The 7,247-nt window shown below is 46.1% G+C and overlaps 1 long non-coding RNA gene across 1 annotated transcript; it reads right to left on the reverse strand.

The window, feature by feature from the left end:
* Positions 1-65: 65 nt before the first annotated feature.
* LOC120829098 (uncharacterized) lies at positions 66-5,043 on the reverse strand. Its single transcript, XR_013453685.1, has 2 exons — positions 1,216-5,043; positions 66-1,118 (listed from the first exon to the last, which is right to left on the reverse strand). It is a non-coding gene; the product is annotated as an uncharacterized LOC120829098 (long non-coding RNA).
* Positions 5,044-7,247: the final 2,204 nt, after the last annotated feature.

Genomic DNA, 7,247 nt, shown 5'->3' on the forward strand with positions numbered 1-7,247 from the left:
ATATTTCAATAAAAGCTCGGTAGAAGAGAATGATTTGTCTGATAAAACAGAGTCTTGATGAATGATCAAAGTTGCAAAAAGTCCATTTATTGCTAAGGACATTCTCCATGCCAGCTACGAGAATCTGCAAAGCAGGTTGAGATAAGAACCCAGGTGAAGCTGAGGGCAGCACACACACACACACACACAAGATCCTCCTCAGTGGCCGGTGCAAATCATTATTAATTGACATAAAGTAAAACGTGTATCCGGAACTATCGTACCGAATAAGATATGAACCAAGGCCATGAAGAGGAGTCCTTTGTTTTGAAGCTTCTATGAGATCGAGCCGACCGTCCTCCCTTCTCAGGGCACAGCTGCAAAGCAACATTTTGTATCATGCTGCTCTTTGCACATCAGGTTCAAATACAGGACACTTGAGACACGGCTTTAGCACCAAACAATGTTATAACATATTTTACCATCACATTCCACTCTTTTGATTATTCTTTAATCACACATAATATTGCAAAAAAATATGTTTTTGTGAGACCATGTCTCGTGTTGTTTAGCAAGCAAGTGTAAAACATAAAATATAGAACACCAGTAATGAACACAGAAACATAAGAAAATAAAAATGTGGGAACGAGTTCCCTCTGGCCTCGTGAGAAGGTTCCATGGGCGTTGTCGCTCCATGATAAGAGAAAAACACTCAGGTAGCGGACTACAGAATCACAGAAATATACTTAGATAATGAAACTGAAGCAAGCAATAACATGAATAAAACCGTAGTGACACAAACGACTACTGTGTCTATGTGGAGGGGTCCTGGCCGTGTTCTTCTTCTCGTGTTGGTCCGCAGGTACACGTTGGGATGTGGAGTCTGCCAACCTTCTTTCTTGTGAGGCATCCGCGTTGTGGACAGTCAACACAGATCACAATGCACTGTGTGTCTGTCGGTCAACTGCCCGTCCGTGGTCACTGCAACGGTGGTGTCGGTTGATTGACACTTGTTGTGGGGGTAGGGTCGCCTGAGCCCACTGCTGGTACTGTGACTGTTTTACCCGTAGCCAGTTTACAGGCCTCGGTCAGAGCGATGAGCTCGGCTGCCTGGGCTGAGAGGTGACATGGCAGAGGACCTGAACACAGCACACCAGAGTCAGAAACAACAGCAAAACCAACACGATTTTCACCAGACTGAGGATTACGGGAGGCGGATCCATCCACATACATTACCATGTCGCTGTTAGTTAGTGGAGTGTCCACTAGGTCAGGGCGAGGAGTGCACTGAGCTTGGAGCTCAGCCAAACAGTTGTGGTCCTCCCCATCCCCAGGAATAGGAAGTAATGATGCAGGGTTAAGGTTAGTACAACGTTTTATTGTGACATTCGGCACGTCGAGGAGACACGTGTGGTACCGCAAATAGCGAGCCGCAGAGAGGTGGGAGGACTTTTGTTCGAGGAGAATTAGGGACACTGAATGCGGAACGAGCAAAGTCAACGGTGCATAGCCAACTATGTCACGTGAGGCTGTGAGCGCTTTTTCGGCCACGGCCACAGCGCGCAAACAATGTGGCAGTCCTGCAGCGACAGGGTCGAGTTTTGCGGAGAAATACGCCACCGGGCGGAGTTTATCACCATGGGGTTGCAGCAGCACAGAAGTCATGCAGCCCTGTCTTTCATCTACTGTTTGAGTAAATGGCTTGTTTGGATTCGGCAGTCTAAGAGTCGGAGGAGTTTGCAAAGCACATTTCATTTGTGTGAAGGCCGCAAGACCCTCTTCAGTCCAGATTATTTCATCGTGTGCTGATTGTTCCCATGGATTAAGTTTGATAACGGTTGTTCCATTTGTGTATGAGCACATGCCCAAAAAGGACGTCATCTGTTTTTTGGTGTTGGGTTCCGATATTGATACGATCGCGGCGATTCTTTTTGGGGAGAGGGTTTTTCCTGCTCCAGATATGTCATGACCTAGGAAACGCACCTTTTGAGACACAAATTGTAATTTAGAAAGGCTAAATGTTTGAGGTAGTTTAAGCGTGTCTGTCTGACACTGTGCCTCATTTGGAGCTGCAATCAAACAGTCGTCAACATAGTCAGAACGTGGAGTGATGACGACCGGTTGGCAGTTGTTGATCAAGCCTACGTCATATTTGTGTGCCGCCCAGAGTGTCTGTGGAACAGAAGCAAGAGCGGGAGAAATCGACGTGGGAGTTGTTAAAAATGTTTCAACTTTGTCGTTGTGCTCATAAAACACATAGACAGATCGACAAGCTGGTGTGAGGAGCACACAGTGAGTTCTGTGAAACCCTTTAGAGGCGGAGCGCAGAACGAGCGGATCGATTGTCTCCTCCCAGGCAGTGAGAGCTTCAAATGGTCCCAAATCCCTCCATTGGTCAAGGTGTCCTTTAGACAGTGAGACATGGGGATAGGAGCCGGGAACTTGAAACAGCTCTTTCTGCGTGGGAGACAGAGAAATAGACACAGCCGATTTACAAGTTGACCAGTACAAAGTAGAACAGGCAATTGCATCATTGAGGGCCTCAAAAAATGTCTCTTCAAAAGAGCCGTCTGGACCCTCTGAGACACATGTTGTGCAATGCAGGTGTTCAGAGTTCATACGGTCTGCATGAGGAGAAACCCGTGCTTCACCAGCCTGGCTCAGCCTCCGAGCATCATCGATCGGGATCCACCACTGATACACAAAAAGAGGATTAGAGGGAGTCTTTTGCACCATTTGGAGTCCACTTTAAGGCCGCCTGGAGATGACGTCAAACAAATACCACATGTACACATCAAGTCTCTGCCCATCAGATTTATGGGACAGAGTGAAGAGAGTAAAAAAGAATGTTTTACTTTTATGTCAGGGTTTAGGTCAGTCTCGTCAGAGTGTACTCTCGTCATAGGTGCAGTAAATTTTTCTGTCACAGTCAAACCTGAAGCCCCTTGAGAATATACAAACCGCCCACTCATTTTTTGATTTGGAAAATGTTTTTCTTGAATTACTGAATGAGGAGCTCCGGAGTCTACTAAAAACATCAATTCTTTCCCTTCCACAATTACTCGTGTAGTTGGCATCTTTGTATGCATCTGATGGAAACATAGCATACGTGAGTGGTGGTGGTGTGGATGTATTCTGTTGCTGTTGCTCTAAGTGAGAAATGATGCTGAGCAAAACAGCATGTTGTTCTGCAGTGTGCGTGCGAGGAAGCAGGTCTTCATTGCAGCATTGTGTGTGCATGTGTATGTGGGTGTGCGTGCGAGGAAGCAGGTCTTCGTTGCAGCATTGTGTGTGTGTGTGTGTGCGTGCGAGGAAGCAGGTCTTCAATCTCCATCCCACACACACCGTCAGTCTGAAGTGCCCAATTGTTGACCCCCTCTGTCAGTCCCAGAGTGGCGTTGTCGTCCACGTGGCTGACGTACCAGGTTTGAACGGGAGGGGCAGTCTTTGTACCAATGTCCTGTTTCGCCACAGAGGAAGCATTCATCGGGTTGCACTTCTCGTGGGGCCCCTCCTTGAAAACGCCGTCTTCTCCCATGATATATTCCATACGCTCGTCCTCTCTGTTGGTCCCTCCCATAAAAATTTCCGGATGGGTGGGGGTCTCGTCCTCCTTCTGCACCCAGTGTCAACTGTTTTAAAGCTTGGAGGATCGCAAGCTGGGCTTTCTCCCCAGTCTGCTTGCTGCGTTTGTCTTGACGATTTGATTTTCCACATGCATTTTGTAATTGTGTCGTGCATGTTTTACCACTTCTGTGAGCCTTGCATCTTCCAGACCCACGACAGAGCGTTCAGTGGCAGTTTTGACGTCTGGCAGAAGCCCGTTCATGAAGGCGTACTTGAGATGAGTTTCCCACACGGTCATGTTGGTTATGTCTGTGGGCTCCTCGAGGCCGCTGTGAATCTGAAAAGCAGCCACAAGACGCTGATGGTAAAATGTTACATCTTCGGCTTTACCTTGTTTTGTGCTGTTGATGGGGGCCATGTTGACTGTTGCCGGAAAAGCTGTAACAACAGCTGCACACACTGCGGTGACAAATGCTCTGTAGGCGACGTTATCTGCATGATCCCAGTCGGGTGCCTCGTGGCGGGAGTCACAGCCCTGACCAGTGACCACCGCTCTGATTTTACTGAAATCACTCGGGCCCACATGTTTGACCAGAAGACGATGGATCTCGGGTCCGGTGGGCATGAATTCTTTACAGAAGGCCAGGAACTCTTTTCCAAAGGCTGCACCGTTTTTGATGTCGGGCAGGTGAGAGGCTGCCTGTTGAATATCAGTCGCTGTCCTGGGTCGGAACACGACACCACGATGCCCACCCGGTTTACTGTCCATGGTGGTGTCGGGACTAAGAAAATCCACAATTCTGCCGGCTGTGCCCCTCCAGGAGGATGGGTCGTGGATTGACCACGCAGAGTCCGGGGTGGACTGAGCTGTGGGGTCAGGTCCGAATGGGTTGAGGGGTGAGCGTGATTTGACGTCGGCACCTCCCTGGTCTCCCAGCCGGGTTTGACTGCGTGTTACAGGTCTGCCAACCGTAGGATCGGGGTTGTACGGTGGTGGTGATTGTTGGACTGGAGGTGGTGCAGGAATTTGATAACACGTGTTCAGGAGAGGACCGCCTGCCCCTGTCAGGGATGGATACAGTGGGGAAGACACACATGGATTATTCTGTGTTTCAATGTCAGGTTTTTCAGTTTTTAAACACGTCATTTTCTTCATCATTTGTTTTCTCTCCCTGCATTCACATTCCATTTTCCATTCCAACTCTTTTGTCCAGTATGGGAGACACTCTGTACATGTTCTCCCGTATTTCTGCTGCATCATTGCCACAATCGGACCCGACGTTCCGTGTGTTTTGCGGACTGGCCACCCATCTTTTATTGGTGGACCCCCCCGGTTTACTTATTACAATACAGCCGTCACCGTAAGGCGTAGTTTCTTTACTCAAGGAAAAACTTTGCATAAACCCCACTCAAAACTCACGCTTCGATATTGCCACGATCTTATTCTAAAGGTAATTCAGTAGAACTCACGTTTGGTTAACAAGAACAGTGATATCGTTTTACCTGCTCCGTGCTGCGGTCTTATTTTACCCGGGTAGTCAAGCGATCTGCGTTACGATCTCGGAGAATTTGTTCCGAGTGAAATCTCTATCGTACACGATCCTATCTACCTTCGCATAAAATGATGCATTAGAAATATCCCGGAATCATGTACTCAAAAAAAAATAAAAAAATATATTATAATAAAAAAACAAACCAAAATGTTAAAAAATAAATTGTATTCCCCAGACTATAACAACCACTTGCTCAGTCATCCGTCTCCGTTATGTTCAACTCTTACTGTTACTTTATAATTAGAATTTCAACTTCTTACCCAAGTTTGTAGAAATTATTTCTTCTTCGCTGGATTCACGTGACGTCGATCAGGACTCCTCTGGTTTCCGCCGGTCCTTTCTCTCCTGTCTAAGGAGGTATGAGGCAGGATCATCAGCTGGTGATCCTGGAAAAGGCCTTTTTCCCCGGACGGTCCCCCGGAGCCCGACGGACGGTCAGCGAATCCTGTTCGTGACGCCAAATTGTTGTGGAATATTTCAATAAAAGCTCGGTAGAAGAGAATGATTTGTCTGATAAAACAGAGTCTTGATGAATGAGCAAAGTTGCAAAAAGTCCATTTATTGGTTGCAAGCAGGAGGTCAAATACACAGGCACGTATCACAGTGCTCTGTGGAAATGAGTCTCTGAGCACTAAAAACGCTTTTTATACACATGTGGAGGACATTCTCTGTGCCAGCTACGAGAAGCTGCAAAGCAGGTTGAGATAAGAACCCAGGTGAAGCTGAGGGTAGCGCGCGCACACACACACACACACACACACACACACACACACACACACACACACACACACACACACACACACACACACACACACACACACACACACACACAAGATCCTCCTCAGTGGCCGGTGCAAATCATAATTAATTGACATAAAAGTAAAACTTGGATCCGGAACTTTCGTACAGAATGAGATATGAACCAAGGCCATGAACAGAAGTCCTTTGTTTTGAAGCTTCTATGAGATCGAGCCGACCGTCCTCCCTTCTCAGGGCACAGCTGCAAAGCAACATTTTGTATCATGCTGCTTTTTGATGTCTGAAGGAGCTCGGCGAGGTGTGTTTGTGTTGCCTCCCCAGTGCTGGGTGGGTGCCAGTCTACATTTGCTGCAGTGACGTGGAGCCGCCTGCAGTGGGAGCTGTCGGACCGTCCTCAGAAACAGAGAAACAGAAGACACCTGACAGAAAGACGGTCGACACGACCACGTGGACCACGGTATTAAAATGAATTCATTCTCTGTGGTTTGATCCAAAATTACTTATCTTTCTGATGTAGATAATTAAATGACACAGCAATGAATTAAATTATTGTGGTAAATTTCAAATTAAATTAAAAAAATGACTGTGCACATATTTTTGAATAAAAAAACATTAGGTAGTTTCTGTGGGTCTGGGGTCTTTTTTACAACACAACACTTTGTGTTTTGTGAACTCATGAGCACAGATGGACTTTTAATCATCGTTGGATGGTTGTTGGTTTTTCTTCAGTTTTCTTTTCATTTTCATGATTAAGGAAAACATAATATTTGAACCTTGTTTTCATTAAGAAACTAAAACTCCATGAAAAGATTAATGCTTTTGGTCATTTAGAAGTTGGATTAGTGGTGCAGTTCAGCCTCTATTATTCCAACAACAACCATTTTCACACCTTTTGTTTGTGGAGCCAATTCCAGGCCAGAAATTGTGATCATTTGAAAAACAAATTTATTCACTTTTTTGAAATGATCAAAACTAGTCATGTGAGGGGCCGTTCATGGCAATGGCGAGCACAAGCAGCAATTTTTCAAGAAGACACACACAGAAAACTCTTTATGGAGCTATTTTTGGGGGATTCTGCAGAAGTCTCCCCTTCGAGCTACCGGCGTCAGCGGTCCTTCAGGGCTCTCTTCCTTCCGTTGATCCTTTACATCGTTCAATTCCTTACCCCACGTCCCCACCGCCCTCCTCTTTTGTTCCTAAGTTCATTCCTGTAACTTCAACATGCAGTAAAACATTTGAACCTCTTTTTCTACAGTAGTGAAACATTACTAATTAACTAATTAAAAGCTTTTGGGTAAGCAAAGAGGTCTAGTGAATTTGAAAGGTAACTATGAAACTTATTAACGTCAGTTATGCTATATTCCTGAATCCAACTAAAAGGCTTTTTTT

This window comes from Gasterosteus aculeatus, chromosome 1 (genome assembly GCF_964276395.1).
Source record: "Gasterosteus aculeatus chromosome 1, fGasAcu3.hap1.1, whole genome shotgun sequence".
Taxonomy (NCBI): domain Eukaryota; kingdom Metazoa; phylum Chordata; class Actinopteri; order Perciformes; family Gasterosteidae; genus Gasterosteus; species Gasterosteus aculeatus.